The sequence below is a fragment of the Rhopilema esculentum genome, chromosome 14 (assembly GCF_057945365.1).
Source record: "Rhopilema esculentum isolate cy_ngs chromosome 14, ASM5794536v1, whole genome shotgun sequence".
NCBI lineage: Eukaryota > Metazoa > Cnidaria > Scyphozoa > Rhizostomeae > Rhizostomatidae > Rhopilema > Rhopilema esculentum.
The window spans coordinates 8,299,115-8,300,033 of record NC_142828.1 but is presented as its reverse complement, the minus strand read 5'-3'; the positions used below and the strand labels follow the sequence as shown (position 1 = coordinate 8,300,033).

The 919-nt window shown below is 29.3% G+C and overlaps 1 protein-coding gene across 1 annotated transcript in view; it reads right to left on the bottom strand.

Moving 5' to 3' along the window:
* The window catches only part of LOC135695822 (adipose-secreted signaling protein), a 52,442-nt gene that overhangs the window by 6,405 nt on the left and 45,118 nt on the right, over positions 1-919 (bottom strand). The gene's annotated exons all lie outside the window — the stretch shown is intronic.

The window sequence follows — 919 nt, the reverse complement described above, 5'->3', positions numbered from 1 at the left end:
CTAAAAAGAAATTTAAATTAAGCCAAACTTTCTAGAAGCTTCACTGTCACATATGAAAATTTAACAATTTTACGCAACTTGAAAGTTGTTTTGAGAACAGTTTTATTTGGGATTCCTTTTTCATTTAATCATTAACTTGGTGGTAATTTTTGAAATAATTGTGTTTTTAAGATGTATCTTGTAATAGCTTTTTTCTCTTTTCGGTTTTGTCTTTTCATTGGAGTTTAATTCACTCACATTAGCTTTACCCTTTGCTGTCATAATTTTCCTATAGAACATTTAAGAGTAGATTGTATTCATACATGTTTTAATCATTTTTGCCTGAATAGGGTCTCTACTTTCATAAAAAAGTTTCAGAGACCCACAACATTCGCATAAAAAATTATTCATAACTTTATACATTACAACACTAATTGCCCTATCGAAAAAATAACTTTGCCTTTGAGTACAAACATTTAATTTTTTGGTCATATTTGACACTGCTTGACCTAACCTCTTTGTAACATGAATTGTAATATTTCTGAAGTCTGTGGAGAGCAATAATCCTACGTTAAGATCATCTACTTAGCGGGATAACCGAACCAAACGATGTTTTTAGGCTATCTGTTTGTTCACGAGGCCAATAGTAATTGACTAAGGCCGCCAATTAAAATAAAATCAATAATTGACAAAGAGTAGCATTAAAACAATAGAAAGGCTCCTATCAGATAAAACAGACAAAAAATATTTAGTTTTTCTGGTTTAGCATTTTCATTTTGTAACAAACATTCAGGAATATGCATTAATCTGTATGTAGATGTTCAATTTTGAATTTTAGTTGTTTATAAAAAGCTTTGAAGTGTTTCATTTTAAATAATAAGAGCAAAGCATCAGTGGTAATAAATCTAAGGATGCCATGTATATATATCTTATCAGAATC